We start from the raw sequence: 17,048 nt of genomic DNA on the forward strand, positions 1-17,048 counted from the left end.
CTTGTCATATTTCATAGATGATAAATACAAGTTTGTATCATAATCAACATAATGTTTTACATATAAAAGTTGTCTGATTTTTAAAACCATCAACTAAAACAATTTTTGTATTTTTGATATAGTAAGAGGCATGTCTATATCACCATAATAAGAGAAAATAACCATAGTCATTATGTAGAATTATAGAAGGAACACTTAATTTTTGCTTGGATGAATGTTTTATTTTTCAATGTATGTGGCTGCTTTGTAGATACAGTAAAAACTGAAATGCTGCTCCATAGAGACCTCTGTAAAAGGAATTTAGGCTCTTGCCTTATTTGGGGATATTTCTGCATGTTTCTTATGCTCTCCTTCCATACAACTTAAATTTAAATTGCCTGAAAGTATAGCCTTTGCTCTGATGCAGTCCCGGGAAAAAGACATTATAACTGCATGACTGCATGTTTTCTATGCTCAAATTTAACCACTCACCAAATTCCATTTAACTTTTTCATGGTATTTATTTACCACTTTTCGAAGCTTGCTTATAACTCTGGCCTTTTTTCCCCCCCAGAGCTTGGTGAAACTTCCTAATTTTAAAATGTTAAAGGAGAATTGGATAGATGATTCTACAATCATGTTGCAATTTCTTGTGTTTTTTTCTCCTTCAACTTCAAAGTGCTGTGCTTGCCTATCTTGTTACTCTTTAAAATACATTATTTATTTATTTGAGAAGGAGAAATTCAGAGAAAGTTCTTGTTTGCTGGTTCACTCCTCAGATACCTGCAATGGCCTGAGCTGAACCAGGCCAAAGCTGGAAACCAAGAACCCAATCCAGGTCTCCCTAGTGGGTGGCAGACACTCAATTACTTGTGCCTCACTGCTGCCTTGCAGGGTGTGTATTAGACGGAAACGGGAGTCGGGAGTCAGAATCAGGAACTGGACCAACGCATCCAATAAGCAATGTGGGCATTTTAACTGTTAAGCTAAATACCCATCCATTGACTATATTCTTGCCAGTTTGACCCATTCTGTGTCATATTTCAACCGGTTTCAACTCTCCAACTGGAATTTACTTTACATATTTAAGCTGTGTTGCATTTAAAGGCTTATTCCATTTTGTGAGGCTTTATTTCCAAGTAGAAGAGATACCTGCTTTGTATGCCAGTCTTGTCCTGAAATGGTGGTGCTTATTTGTCTCTAGCCCTCTGTAGTTGTTACCTCAAAGACTTGAAGGGAATTAAGTCAGAGTAGTTTTTACCAGAGCCGGTAGCTATTTGCATTGAAATCTTCCCAGCAGTATGCGTACACTTAGTAGGTTCTCTTTCTCTCTCTTTCTCTATCTCTCTCTCTCATTGATTGTGAATACCATCATTATCTATTCATATTGCTGTTTCAAAAGATAAAACTATACAGAGAAAAATCAGTACATCTATCTTTGTGCTTCTTTTAAAATAAAAGCATACTTACAGTAGATCACAAGTGTACAAAAATCCATTACATATTTTCTTTTAACTGAATCTTGTTGTGACATGTAAACTGCCTATTTATGTTAATAGCAGCCATTTAGGAGAAAATTTTCAAAGCACTGCATTATAATTAGATTGGACATAGTTCACATACTGTAAGGAAATGGGTTCCTTTCCCAAAAGGTGTACATTAGAACAGAATGGGTGCCTACAAACTGTCTCTTAAGGAATTCTTATTAAGTAAACCATACACACAGTGTGGCAAAGATATTGTCAGCACACAGTGCAGAAAAATAATGCAACATGTTCTTTTTTTGGTTCATTTACTGCCATATGTTACTTGAGTAATGGAAAACTCTTTGGTATATATGAGGCAGAAGTGGATATTGCCTGAAAACCCTAGTCAATAATGAAGCCTCATTTTTTGTGTGTCCAGAATGACTGCTAAGTGTTCAGTTATGAAACATCTCCAGATTATTAGGAAATTTTGCTTGATCTGTCCCATAAAAGGACTAGAGGAGGGCTTTGGTTTCCCTTCTTCATTACCCAGTTTCTATGTAATGAAAATTCTTCCAAATTTGGAAATGCCTAATAACTATGCAGTTCTGATAGTACTAAATTAATTAATATTTAAACATTTTTATCTCCAGAAGAGAATGCTATTAAAGAATTATTGGTTGCCCAAATACTCATATTTATCATTACTTTACATGATATCAAACAGAACTGTGAATTAAATATTAATTTAAATTATTCTAAAATGTATCAAAAATTCTATTAATTATCTAAATTATTCTAGGTTATGGAAGAATCTGGAGTACAAATAATAAACTTTATCAATATTTAAACAGAAGTGAATTAAATAACTTATTTAATATTACTGAGAAGCAATGTCTACAGCTCAAATCTGAGCAAATAAAAACTACATTTTACTGTTTATTTTAAATGATTGTGGAAGACAAACTGTTTCTAAGGTACAAAAATAATTAGAAACACAGACAATTAAAGCAAATATTTTGTGACTAAGACCTCCTAACTTTTCATTAGGGTTTTTTTTTTCAATGCTTATTTATTTCTTTGCACTACTTGAAAAACTGAGTGACAGAGAGAAAGAGAAAGTGTGAGAAATGTTTTATAGGCTGATTCACTCCCCAACTCCCCATCACAACATCCAGGGCTGGGCCCAGCTGAAACCAAGAGCTGGAACTTCATCCAGATCTCCCATGTGAGTTACAGGAGCCCTGGAGCCATCATTGGCTCCCTCCCAGGACGCATCAGCAGGAAGTTGGATTGGAAGCAGAGAAGCCAGAACTCCAGCCAGTACTCTGACATGAGTTATAGTCGACTTAAGTGGTGGCTTAATATCCTATACCACATAGCCACATCTCTATCAGGTTTTGAAGAGTTTTTATGCTAAGACCATAGAATCATAGGCTCACTCCACTGAGGTAGCAAATTTTCAGGTATCTAGACTGACTCCAGATAAAAATAGAAATTCATAGTTCTTAATCCATTTCAAAATTATCTGTTCAAGTGCCTAATGAATAAATAGGCATAATTTTGTGGTATTATACTCTGTTTCAATTTACCTCAAAATTTTTTTCTATGGTAAGCTTTAACTAAAAAATTTGTATAATTACCATTCTTTGAGGTGGTATCTTTCTATTCTGTATAGTGTTTTTAATAGCCCAAAATATAAGGTAAAGTAAGCATTTAGAACATAGCCTTTATGGTCCTGTATGACTAAAAACAATGGTTGATAAATTCAAAAGGGAAAAAAAGAACAAAGTCACATTGGCACTTTGCTAATGCTAAATTTTCATTAGGTGTCCTAAAGTAATGGAACCAAAATACTGCTGCTATTGAGTGTTGGGTGGGACTTGTGGAAGGAAAGTTTCTCGCCCTATGGCTTCTTAATATTTTTGGGTAAACCAGATAAACACTGTAGCCCCAAGTGCTCTATTATAAAAGTTGTGTGGTACCCACAGAACCACAGTCCAGCAATATGAGTGTAAGGTCATCCAAATCTTTACTTTGAGCTCTCAAATATCATGAAAGGAAATCTTGCTCAAGATGAATGGTTACACTTAACATTGATTTTTCCTATTTCTCTTGCTTAACCACCATTCCACATCCCTTAATGCATTGCAATCTCTCTTTCTCTATCTCCAAACTTTTAGCTCCTCACCATAAATTTCCTGCAAGGAGGGCCTTTTTACTATTCTATTTCCTTCAAATTTGCTTTATGTTTTTGTTCTGGTTAATTTTTACCTTTACTGAAGCAAGTTGCCCAGGATTTTATCTGGTTCTTCTTCATCAGATACCACAAGATGGCTGATTAGGCTAGAGTGAGGAGTGTGGGACACTGGTAGGGAGAAGTTAAAATGTTAGAATGTCCCTAATAGGTAAGTGAATCTAAAGTTGCTCTAGGTATTCATCCATTCATATTTTTTGCCATTATGATAACAACTTCAATTATCTTCCACTTTGGTGTTGTTCTGTGAATCATAAATAGATGTAGTCTCTGAATAATCTCCACAAATCTGCTTATAATTTATGTTTAAATCCCAATTCCCACATAATCTGTAAAAATAGCTCATTCACTCTGCCTTTACTTTCTAACAACCTTCTTCTTCTTCTTCTTCTTCTTCTTCTTCTTCTTCTTCTTCTTCTTCTTCTTCTTCTTCTTCTTCTTCTTCCTCTTCCTCTTCCTCTTCCTCTTCCTCCTCCTCCTCCTCCTCCTCTCCTTCTTCTACTCCTCCTCTTCCTCTTCTCCTCCTCCTCCTTATTCCTCTCCTCCTCCTCCTCCTCCTTATTCCTCTCCTCCTCCTCCTCCTCCTTATTCCTCTCCTTCTCCTCCTCCTCCTCCTCCTTATTCCTCTCCTTCTCCTCCTCCTCCTCCTTCTCCTTCTTCTTCTAAATTCCAGTGAAGAGGCCAGCATTGTACAGCAGTGGGTTAAGCCTCTGTTTATCATGCTGGCATCCTATATCTGAGTGCCCATTGAATCCCAGATGCTGCAGTTCTGATCCAGCTTCCTGCTGATGCATTTAGGAAAGCAGTGGATGATGGCTCAAATACTTGGGCCCCTGTCACCAAGGTGGGTGACTCAGATGGAATTCCAGGCTCCTGGCTTCAGCCTGTCGCAGCCCTGGATGCTGGCAGGAATTAGAGAGTCAAACAGCTGATGGGAGATTCTCTCTCTCTCCCTCTATCATTCTGTTTTTTCAAATAAATAAGTAAATCTTTAGAAAAACAAACATTAAAAACAAAACACTGAAGCATGGCTTTCATGCCTATTACAGATTATCAGTCGCCAAATATTCAATGGCTTCTTCTCAGACCTTATTATAATTAATTTCTCTGAAGCTTTGCATTCCTTCTTAGAGCTTTGCTGGTTCCATTCCCCCAAACTATTTTGTATTTACTTTCCCCATGACTTTGTTTCTTAGCTCACCTCTATTTTCTTGCTGTGCACACATTCTAGGAAGTTGTTTCCACCACTCTGTGGATGACTCCCGAATCTCAAATTCCAGGTTGCTTTTTTATATGCATTTCCTAAGAGTCCGTTTGCAAATCTAATGAAAGGCATCAACACTATCCCCAAGAAGAAGAAAAAGTGCACCAGTTCAATAAGCAAATAGCATCTCAGTCTTTATGGACTCCCCAAGAACCCTCCAGATACCTGCTACAGAGCTGCAGATTTAACTGCTTACTAACAGGTCTCACTGGAGCTTCCTTAGACTGCTGAAGCTTATTAGGTCCTTAGCCTTCCCTATGGATTTCTCTACTCTATCAAAACTATTGCAAGTTCCTCCAGATTTCACTCTCACCTTTTGACATCACTACCCAAGGGATTATTCAATCTAAAAAACTGTCACGCAATTCAGTGTCCCACTTTCCTGCGCAAGATAAAACAATGGGTCACCAAGTCCTGACCATCTGTAGAATCACTTCCTTTTCATCTATTATACCCACCATTATATTCATTGAGGCTCTCCTCATATGTTTTCCTGGAATATTAACTTTTCCTCCTACATTTCACTCTAGACTCCATCACTATAATTCATCTATGTATTGCCAACAACTCTAAGGAGCTGTCTTTCTAAAATAGACCTCATCTGATTCCATGCTTAAAGGTATTTCCTGACTTTTCCTCAACCTTAAAAGCCCCTAGCATTCAGACAATGAATATAAATCAGTGAAACAGTAAGTAGTTGGGAAACAGCCCAGAGATGTGGGGATCATAGGAAGAGCTGCCCCTCAGTTCTGGCCATTTGTGGCCAGGTGGATATACAGATCCAATATTGTGAAATATTTCAGTTCAAGAGAAGGCAAAATTGGATGTATAAAAGTAAAGCTTCTTGTCGCTCCCCCTCTTCATGGAGGAACGACACAGGACCCTGCGCTGTTCTTTCGTCTGCTCGGCCCTCCCCGGGTTTGCTGCTGGTTCTTCCCGGGTTGGCTACTGTCCCTTCCACCTCCGTGGAAGGGCAGTTCCCCCTGGCCACATTCCCCACTTCCGCAGGGGAGCGGCACACCGCCGGCCGGCTCTCTCGGGGGCTGCACAGGTGTTCCCCTTAGATGTTCCCCTTAGATGTTCCTGGTGCATGCCGTCTCTCTCCTCCTTTATAGTCCTCCTCTGCCAATCCCAACTCGGCTGCCCACACGCCGAGTACGCTGCTCTCCTCCAATCAGGAGCAAGTCCTACAGTTTATTGGTTGAACTGGAGGCAGCTGTGCAGAAGCTGTTTACTTCTCTCCCAGCGCCATATTGTGGGAGAGCAGATGCATAGAATAAGTCTTAATTCCAGTAACTTAGTCTAGTCCGGATTGCTCCCCACACTTCTCTACTTGAATAACTAGTTCTGATTATTTGAAGTACGATGTTGGAAAACCTGTCAAGAGCTATAAAGGGTTTGATATTTTATCCTACTGAAAAGCCAACAGATTGACTTGCTACAGTTTCAGGGGTGTTAGCAGATGTCATGTAAGCTAAAGGACTTTATTGCTCATGGTAATAGCCATAGCCAGCATCCGCATGTACCCTGTTTCCTGAGCTCAGTTCTTGCAGAGTGACATGAAGAGGGCCAAGGATACCTTTGCAAATAGTGGGTTGTGTTATATGGCAATAACCCTGAACATTTTATGGTGGGAAGCAAGTTTGCTTGAATTCTGCTCCAGTTGGAGACCCTAACTCTCCCTCCCAAGTTCACTGATGGTAAAAACACTCATGTAAAGAGGGTGTGGAACAGCAAAAGCACTCAGAATCTCCACTTGCATGATGTACAGAAGAGAAGAGACAGAAGAGACCCATGGAGAACTGACTCTGTAAGTCACATCCCTTACCTGTGAGATGTGACTTTGTTAACTAGAACCATCCAACTATAACCTATAGGCTGGTTAGTTTATTTAAGTCAAATTTTATTATTCATGGATCATTTATATTATCCATGGACTTGCACTATCATAACAAGGTGAACAGAGATGAACAGTGGCAATAGAGGCTACAGTTAAAAAATTTATTGTCAGACCCTTTAGGAAAAATGGCCACTCTATGTTGACTATGAGTAGAGGGGATAATGTATTGACTTTATTTTCTAAAATACTCTAATCAAACACTAGGATCAATAATTAATTAATTAATTCAATAAATATATTTGGAACAGTTACTATATTTGAGACAGAGGACAAGATGCTGACATTGCTGAAACAAAGAAACATCTGGGGCAGCTGTTTGGCCTGGCAGTTAAGAACATGGCTAGGACATCTCACATTGGAGTGTCTGAATTCAAGTCCCAGCTCTGCTCCCAATTCCAACTTCCTGCTAATCTGCATCCTGGGAGACAGAATGTGATGGTTAAAGCAGTTGAGTCCCTGATGCTCATGTGGGAGAGCTGGATTGATTTCCTGGCATCTGGCTTCATTTTGGCCCAAGCCCAGCTGTTGTTGTCATTTGGAGAGTGAACCAGCATGTGGGAGCTCTGTCTGCTTGCCTGCCTCCTAAATTAAATAATTAATTCTAAAACAGTGATACTTACTTTCCATAGGCTCCTAGTCCATTAGAGAATGCAAACAACAGAATAATAAAAGGAACATAGCACAGACTTTCCTGCAGTGGATGGAACCATGTAGATTTACATAGGTACATAGAAGAAACACCAAGACAGCCTGGGAAGTCAATGAGAATTCTTGAAGGACAGAGCCCTCCAAGATGATGGTGCTCCACAGATGCAGAAAGAGGAGAGAGCATTCCTTTTACAGAGTGTACAAAACTTTGAAATTTGAGAAAGAAAACAGCATGGATGGGGCCAGCGCTGTGGCGCAGCAAGTTAACACCCTGGCCTGAAGTGCTGGCATCCCATATGGGCTCTGGTTCGAGACCCGGCTGCTCCACTTCCTATCCAGCTCTCTGCTGTGATCTGGGAAAGCACTAGAAGATGGCCCAGGTTCTTGGGCCCCTGCACCCACGTGGGAGACCCAGAGGAAGCTCCTGGCTCCTGGCTTTGGCCATTGCAGCCAATTGGAGAGTGAACTATCAGGCAGAAGAGCTCTCTCTCTCTCTGCCTGTCTCCTCTCTGTGTAACTCTGACTTTCAAATAAATAAATAAATAAATCTTTTAAAAAATGTCTCTTTAAAAAAAAAAAACCCTGCATGGAGCCAAGGTTTTTGTGGAAGAAAAACCCCAGATACAAGGAAATACAGTGTGTGTGTTGTGGTGAGAAGTAGGTAAACGAGGAGAGGCGAGTTTATGAAAGGCTTTCAATGTTTTGCTGGGGAGTTGGTCCAGAAACAATGAGAGTCTTTGAGTCAAGAGCTGTGTGGTGTTGTGTGGAAAGGAGTGAAACTGAAGGTGCAAGGTGTACTGATTCAGATCTAAAATAATCAGAGCCAGAAGGAAGCAGGAGGAAATGAGGAGCAACCAGGAAGGATAAGGGGACTCAGGATTACACACTCACACTTCTCCACACACTGTATGCTCCAGCCATGACTAATCATTTGCCTTTCCTTGAATTCTGCATGTTTTTCTTATACAAGCACAGATGCATGTATATCTGTATTTTTCAGCAGAGTGGGGGTGATGCAAGCTCTTTACATACTTGGAATTTCAGTCTCCCCCAGGTTATAAACATCCTATGGGCAGTCCCCATGCCCTGATCATCATCACATTCCCCTTACAAACTACTTGGTACTTGATACGGCCTTAGTACTTAGTTGGTGAATGAATGAATGAATGAATGATCAGTCACATAGATGCAATTATACCTTCTCTCCTACTCATTATTATAGGTCAGCTCAAAAAAGAACTCTCCTTTAAGAAGCAGAATTTTCCAACTCTGTTCTGCAACTTTCATCAGAGTACAGTGCTACTCTAGCAGGTTGCATGATTATATTAAATCAAATTAAACAGCTTCTGTCTCTGTCAGACCCAGGAGAATTTTAGAACACAGAGAGGGAATCTTACAGTATGTCCTATATCTAGTGCCTGGCCCAGTACCTGACAGATACGACATAGTCATTGACTGAAAAATGTTATTAAAATAAACATGTATTTACACTTTACCAGATCCAGTGATGACTTATGAATCCATCATCTTTCTAAACATTTCACACTGACGATTCATCATTAGATCTGGTAATCCAATCCAGGATTTGATTTTCAGTTTTGATGTATCTTTAGCCTGACAAAAGTTCCATTGCAGGGCTATTTTGAGCTGGTCACAGATTCATGAATTCTCTGCCCAATCAAATGAGTACACACTTAATATTGTGGAAATTTCAGATGAATCGAACATCCTAATGATGGATTAAAAATCATAGGCAACAAAGGAGAATAAAAGCTGTTGCTAGCTTGAGTTGTAATTTTAGAGGCCCTATTTTAGCTTACCATCTGCAAAATTAGAATGATATTGTTTGTCCCAAGAGTAATATATGTTTGGGGGGTATTTGGGACTTCACAGTATTCGTTGCCAGCAATGGTTTGAAGATGCTTGATGCCACTGCTGTGTGCTTTCTTCCCCTCTGAGAGCACTCCATTTGCCTCATTAACCATAGGACTTGAATTAATATGAATTATTGAAGCTATTTTTTGTTGTCTGCTTTTTAAAACCCATTTGGCTAACCATCACTGTTCCTTTCACAGGAAATGTTCATTAACCCTTTAGCATGATAGTTTAGAATAAGAAAACAACATTTTTCAATGCCTTGAAACAGTGTTCATAACAGAGGGTAGCATAGTGAATCACGATGATCCTGCTTTCCAGTACCATGTGGAAGAATGCAGAACTGCGAATAGACAAGCCATTGAGTGCCTCTATTTCTTTTTTTCTTTTCTTTTTTTTCGACAGGCAGAGTTAGACAGTGAGAGAGAGAGAGAGAGAGAGAGAGAGAGAAAGGTCTTCCTTTTCCGTTGGTTCACCCCCCAACCCCCAAAAGGCCACTACGGCCAGCACTGCACCGATCCGAAGCCAGGAGCCAGGTGCTTCCTCCTGGTCTCCCATGGGGTGCCAGGGCCCAAGCACTTGGGCCATCCTCCACTGCCTTCCTGGGCCACAACAGAGAGCTGGACTGGAAGAGGAGCAACCGGGACAGAATCCTGCACCCTAACCGGGACTAGAACCCGGGGTGCCGGCGCTGCAGGCGGAGGATTAGCCAAGTGAGCCACGGAGCCGGCCCTGTATTTCTTTTAATTTGCCTTTTTTTCTTCTTTTATCCACTTCTACCATTTGAACATCCTTATTATCTACTGTTACCACACTCGTGATATGACCATCAGTCTTAGAATTCATGGTGTTGACAATTAAACATAAAACAGAACATGATTTTAGACATTCAGCCATAAAGAAAGTTTAGTAAACTTTGCAGTTTATTCCATAGTGTAGCTCTGAACATTCACAAGTATGAAACTTAAGACCACCTGTAGGTCTTAAGATAGATGTGTAAACTGAGGGTATCCCGATTGACAATTATAGTCAAGATCCCTAAGTCCAGAATGAATAAAACAAAGAGAGGGTGGTATTAACATACTGAATTTTTTATTTTAAAGATTTATTTTTTGAAAGGCAGAGTTACAGAGAGACAGGCAGAGAGAGAAAGAGAGATTTCCATCTGTTGGTTCACTCCCCAAATGGCCACAATGGCTGGAACTGGGCCAATCTGAAGCCAGGAGCCAGGAGTTTCTTCCAGGTTTCCCATATGGGTTCAGGGGCCCAAGGATTTGGACCATCTTCTGCTGCTTTCCCAGGCACTTTAGCAGGGAGCTGGATAGGAAATGGAGCAGCAGCAGGGATTTTAACTGCTGCCCAAATGGGATGCTGTCACTGCAGACGGTGGCTTTACCTGCTGTGCCACGGCGCCGGTCCCAATGTACTGACTCTTAAAAAAAAAAAAAAGATTTATTTATTTGAAAATCAGCGTTACACAGAGAGAAAAGGAGAAGCAGAGAGAGAGAGAGAGAGAGAGAGAGAGAGGGAGGGAGAGAGAGGTCTTCCATGCACTGGTTTACTCCCTAATTGGCCACAATGGCTGGAGCTGCACTGATTTGAAGCCAGGAGCCAGGAGCTTCCTGCGGGTCTTCCCACATGGGTGCAGGAGCCCAAGGACTTGTGCCATCTTGTACTGCTTTCCCAGGCTAACACAGAGAGCTAGATTGAAGTGGAGCAGCGGGGACCTGAACCAGCGCCCACATGGGATACCAGCACTGCAGGCAGCGGCTTTATTCGCTACACCACAGCACCAGCCCGAACATACTGACTCTGAAATATCTTTATTCATGTCTAAAAGTGCTATCACTACACACCTGTTCATAGGAGCATATAGTCTTCTGCAGTCAGCTGTATTGACTATTTCTTGTAGGTGGTTGAAATAATCTTTCAGGCCAGCGCCACGGCTCACTAGGCTAATCCTCCACCTACGGTGCCAGCACTCTGGGTTCTAGTCCCGGTTGGGGTGCCGGATTCTGTCCCGGTTGCCCCTCTTCCAATCCAGCTCTCTACTGTGGCCTGGGGAAGGAAGTGGAGGATGGCCCAAGTGCTTGGGCCCTGCACCCACATAGGAGACCAGGAGGAAGCACCTGGCTCCTGGCTTCGGATCGGCGCAGGCGCAGGTGCAGGCGCCGGCAGTAGCAACCATTTTGGGGGTGAACCAACGGAAAAGGAAGACCTTTCTCTCTGTCTCTCTCACTATCTGACTCTGCCTGTCAAAAAAAAGAAAAAAAGAAAAAAGAAAAAAGAAAAAAAAGGAAATAATCTTTCAGGAAGCCAGAGTCACTTCTCCAGGTTACACGGTCTCTCTTCAAAATTCTCAACTTGGATGGTAGTGTTTAGCAGCTTTGTGTCCAAACTTGGTCATAAGGGGACAATATAAAGAAATGAATCCATACTCTGTAAGAATGCTTATCTGCCTCAACTTCTAGACCAGCTAATACACTTGTCTTGAGCCTCAATTTCCTCAGCTATATCAGGTGATTTTTTAAAGGATTTATTTATCTATTTGAAAGCCAGAGTTACACAGAGAGAGGAGAGGAAGAGGGAAAGGGGGAGGAGGAGGGGGAGGGGGGGAGGGAGGAGAGAGAGGGAGAGAGAGAGAGAGGTCTTCCATCTGATGGTTCACTCCCCAATTGGCCGCAACTGCTGGAGCTGTGCCAATCCGAAGCCGGGAGCCAGGAGCTTCTTTCGAGTCTCTCATGTGAGTGCAGGGGCCCAAGGACTTGGGCCATCTTCTACTGCTTTCCTAGGCCACAGCAGAGAGCTGGATAGGAAGTGGAGCAGCTGGGACTTGAACCGGCGTCCATATGGGATGCCGGCGTTTCAGGCCAGAGCATTAACCCACTGTGCCACAGTGCCAGCCCCTAGCAGGTGAATTTTTGTGGAAATTAAATAGGATGTTCCATGTAAATGGGTTAGAGCAACATTGTCACAAAAGTCTTTAATAAAAGTTAGTATTTTCCTTCAAGAATTTTAAGGAAGTTCAAGTACTCCTGGCTTCTTGCTGACTTCCAGAGCAGATAAAGGCTGTCAACTTGCAAAGGGTTGCACTCAGTCTTGCAGGATTTCTTACTTTATTCTGCAGGTGGGATGGGAGCTCTGCCTTTACTTAAACCTCGAAGAGAGGCAGCAGAGGGAGTAGGAGTGAGGGAAGGAAGAAGAAAGGAACAAAGAGGAAGGGCGAGAAGGCAGACTGGTGGAAAGTGATATCTCCTGCTAATAATCTTTAATAGTCTATTGTGAAGACAGCATTCACCATACAGTAATTAGCAAACTGTTTTAAAATTTGTACAAAAATAGTTACAGATGAAACAGAAATCTATGTTTTAACACATTGCAATATTGTGTCATGTTTATCTTTATTTCAGTTGATTCAACAGTTGGTGTTGCCACCCATCACCTTATCAGTATGCAAAACTTGGCTTTCTATTTTGAATTTGTATTTTTGAAATGTATATTAAATACTTCCCTCTGAATACCATACATTTCTCATGTAATATTTTAATGATATTTTTCTGAATCCTGAAACTATAGCTTTTTTCCTATAATACTTTATAATCATTTTTTGTCCTACTACATGAAAACAATCAAAATTATACTGCAGCTGAAGATAAAGTAAATCTTGGATACTTCTTTCTGGTTCTAAAGATGACTTAGTCAAGAAAGTTAATGACTCATATTTGACTGCAAGATAATTTAGAAAAGAGAAGCAAAAGCAATTGTTATTACTTTTTGTAAAATCATGACTATTTAATGATATTTATAAGCTCTTTTGTAATGGAGAATTCTATCCTAAAGAAAACCATAGCATGAACTGTGAGGCCAAAAAGTAGACCATTTGTTCTTAGCTTTGAGTAAATAAATAATAAAAGTCTAATAGGGAAAAAGGTTCCTTGTTTTATTTTACAAATGTCATGTTTATATAGCAGCTCTTGGATATAAATTTATAACCTAAGTTGTATGATATAAAAATTGCTTCCAAATTTTTATTTTTTAAACAGTTATAACAGTCAAACTGAAAGGATTAGACTATGTTAAAATGGGCACTGAGAAGACATTTTTCCGGTTCTTCCTGGTGGTCATTGATGTAATTAACTGCCAGCAGCAAAGTTAGATATATATTCCATGGCCTTGAATTGGAGTCCAACTAACTGGCCCCTATGGGGCTAATGCCCATGACTTTAGCTTTTTTTTATTGTACTTAATAGTACAGAAACATAGATTTAATTTGGCTCCTAAAGAATTAGAGCTTTTCCATACAATCTCCTCTTTAATACCTATGCTGATTTCCTCCCCCCACACTGCCTTTTTTTCTTAGCTTTCAAGAAGTAAAATTTGGCAAAAATTGTGTGTTGATTCCAAGAGCTTTTTGAAGAAAAACATACTAGCAATCTCTTTTTTTCCTTCTCTCTAGTTACAAAATATCAGAGATACTAAAGGGAAAAATGGAAATGTCATAGCATTCCTAGAGGACATTGTTCTTTATGCTTGCTCCCTTTAGGCTAAGAAAGGAGGTGCTATTTCTTCTCTCTGGCTCTTAAAAAAGTGAAGAAATGCACAGAATAGATCAAGAGAACATTCTATGTTTTTCGGTCTTATTAATGTGCTCTTCCCACCACTACCAGGCCCTCTCTTCATTTCTTTTCCCTCTCCTTCCCTCACTAGCAACAATTTCCTGGGGATACAAAGACTGATAGTGCAAACAGGGTCACATTTGGAGACAGTTTGGTGATATATGTTAATAACCACGCTGGACTAGCTAGGATCACCAGTTTTCTTCCTCTTGTTATCTGTTCTCTATGAACTGCAGCCTCTAGGGCAAGACATATTTAACCTGCAATGATACACTACCCAGGAGCCAAGCAGTATTCATGCCACTCTGAATTTTTATTTAGAAACAATTAAAGCTACTTATATTTCATGAATTTGCTTGAGTTACAGGTCAATGCCTATTTTTTTAAAGGCAGAAAAATCTACAACTTTATTAGCAGGCAGCTAAAATAAGGACTATAATTTTAGAATATGAGTTCTTTTCCCCTTGAGTGCATTTATACACTCTGTGAGGTATACGCATATATGTGGTAAAGGATGTGGGGTATGGATGGTGGGAAGAGTTCATGATGGATTTTAATGTAGTGACTATAAGATGTTCTAGTAAGCATTTTTCAGAAGATAATCTTGTCTCCGGAGAAGAGTCAGCATCTGTCCCACATGGTTGTGCCTAGGTTTGATTCTTGGCTCTGCTTCCTTGCAGTGCAGATCCTGGGAGGCAGTGGCTACGACTCAGTAATTAGGATCCTACGTCCTATGTGGGAGACCGAGATTGATTTCCCAGCTCCCAGGTTTGACTCTGGCTCAGCATTGGCTGTTGTGGGTATATGGGATGGGAGCTCTGTCTGTCTGTCTCTCTCTTTCTCCCCTTCAGATAAATAAAAAATAAATCAAACATTTCTGACAATCATAATTCTGACATTCTGCTGTTAGAAAACAGCAATGTTGTCATTTAGTACCAATGGAATTTTCTTCCATTGAATTTTGATTCACTGTAGAACCTGTTACCAATAAGAAAACATAAAATGACTTTCAAATTGTAAAGTGTTTATAAATCCAAATTATTTTCCACTCTAAAATTGTTATCTTTATCCTTAAAAATAAGTGCTTGTTTATGCAGTAATTCCATTGGTGCCTAAAAGTATGAAATCCTTGTATAGATATCACAAGATATATTGGAAAATCAACTCAAATCAGAGTCCTGGATATAGACTGAGATAAACAGAAGCCATGCCCAGTGTTGCAGGCTTTCTCAGCAGGCTAATTTCTTATGTAAACAAAATAACCATTTGCCTGTGAGGACAATTTGCACACAGCATTAAGATACATTAGCTCTGTGCTTTCGTTAGGTGGTTTTCATATAAATGAGTAGAAATTCATCTGTGTTATTTTAAAGATGTCATAACAAAATAACATATTAGGGAATAAGGAAACAGTGCTCTCCTGGGACTTGAAGGATGGCCTTTCAGCCAGGGTTCACCAGGAGATGGAGCGCAGTAGCAGGATATGTCCCTTGCCATCTCCAGGGACCTCAGAACACCTGTTTGTGACTCGTTTGCTCTTCCCTGCAGTGATCAATGATTCCAGTTCTGCATAGTTACTTGCCTCAGTGACATTATCATTGTTTCATTTGTAACAAAATACTTCAGAAAGTTCATGGACAAATAGAATTAAAGGATAAGCATCTTTAAATGCAAACATTTTGAAGTCCCCACATCACATTTTTCATAATATGCATTTTACATGAAATTTTATGCACTATTGTATGCATTAATTTCAAATTTCTTACACCAAAATAAATATTTTAATTACATTTACAAGAGCTTTTTGAAGTATCCTTGTATAGATGTATAGCTACATGATAAATAAATAGATGTCTATGTATAAAGGTACATGTATCTTAATCTTCTACCTACTAAAACTTTTTGCTTCACCATCTTACCCAGTTTTTGCTCTCTCATAACTTCATGAACTGTTATGGAATTCTGCCTTAACTTATTTTCTTTTTGAGCTCTATTTAACTACTCACTCTGGTTCTCTCCACATTTACCACCATAAATTCCTGAAAGAGTATTTTGTTTGCTCACTTACCAGCAGTTCCTAACCAGAGTTGAGTAGCGTGATTTTGTCTGTTCTTGCTTATTAAGTCTACATTGCATTCATTGTCTCTGAGGCGTCAAATGTAGGCCAGAATATTTCATGTGGAAGAGTCAAATGTGTATCTTACATCTCATTTCAAATAAGTCTCCCTTTAACCCATCATGTTTCCTGAGTGATTCTTTCCATTAAGTTATCTAGAAGTAACACATCAAGCCATTATTAACTCCACAACCCCAACTCAAATAAATTGATTATGTCAAGAACATTGGTTATGCAATAACTTGGCAAGGCCCATTGGTAGCTTTTTATGAAAAATATATTCAATTGGATATTAACACTCCTTTTGCCATGAACTGAGTGTCAAAAACTAGGCAAGTGGTCTAATCCTTTAGTCTCTTAGCTCTGCATCTGTATCTTTGGAAGATGAAATATGCAATTCACAAAGGGGTTTCCAGTCTGAAAGTCTTTATGTCTACATCATGAAGAATGAGGCCAGAGTAAATCTGCAACATGGGGGTGGGTTTTTGGCCTAGCAAATAAGATGGTGGTTAAGACACTTGTCTTGCATATCGGAGTACATGGATTCAATACCTATCTTTGGCTTCTGACTCCAGTTACCCAGTAATGCAGACCATAGGAGACAGCAGGTAGGGCTCAAGTAATTGGGTTCCTGAAACCTCTATGGGAGACCCAGATTGAGTTCCTGGCTCCTGTTTTCAACTGTAGGCCAGCTCTGGCCACTACTGATATTTGGGAATTGAACCACCTAATAGGAGCTTTCTCTTTTGCGCTCTCTCTCTCTCTCTCAGGTATGTTCGAATCTATCTCTCTGCCTCTCAAATAAGTAAGTAAATAAGTAGAGAAAAAATATGGAACATGGTGAAGACAATAGGCCTAGAGAAGTATCTCAAGTGATAAAAGATCAGAATGAGGGCATTGCTTCTTTAAAGGAAGAAATAACATGAG

Source organism: Oryctolagus cuniculus, chromosome 9 (assembly GCF_051225735.1).
Source record: "Oryctolagus cuniculus isolate XC-2025 breed Fujian yellow rabbit chromosome 9, ASM5122573v1, whole genome shotgun sequence".
In the NCBI taxonomy this organism is placed as follows: Eukaryota; Metazoa; Chordata; class Mammalia; order Lagomorpha; family Leporidae; genus Oryctolagus; species Oryctolagus cuniculus.